The following is a 380-nucleotide window of genomic DNA, read 5'->3' as shown; positions in this document are numbered from 1 at the left end:
CCGCCCTGCCCAGCCCCTGCTGCGCGGTGCAGGCTGGCTCGGCCCCTGCGCGCAGCCCCAGCCCCAAGGTCTGTGACCTTAGCCCTGGCGCCGCCCGTGGTTGCCAGCTCTGACGGCTCAGGCCTGCCGTGGGGGCCGGCTGGGATGGGGTCCGCCCTCCCCTCAGCTGTTCCCTCTGCCCTCTGCAGCTGTCTTGCCCCCCAGCTGGACCCCCCTCTTTTTCCATTCCCCCAGCACTGCCTCTCCACCCCTCAGTGCCAAGCCCTGGCAGAGTGGGGCTGCATGGATCCCTCCTTCTCCCTTCAGCTCCTGGCTGTGCCAGCCAAGGTGCCCTCCTCCAGTCTGGAGCTGCTCCCTCCCAGAGTCTGACCCGGGGGGGG

Source organism: Alligator sinensis, unplaced genomic scaffold (assembly GCF_000455745.1).
Source record: "Alligator sinensis unplaced genomic scaffold, ASM45574v1 scaffold301_2, whole genome shotgun sequence".
Taxonomy (NCBI): Eukaryota; Metazoa; Chordata; order Crocodylia; family Alligatoridae; genus Alligator; species Alligator sinensis.
The sequence above is the reverse complement of the archived record's forward strand: the minus strand, read 5'-3'. Positions refer to the sequence as shown.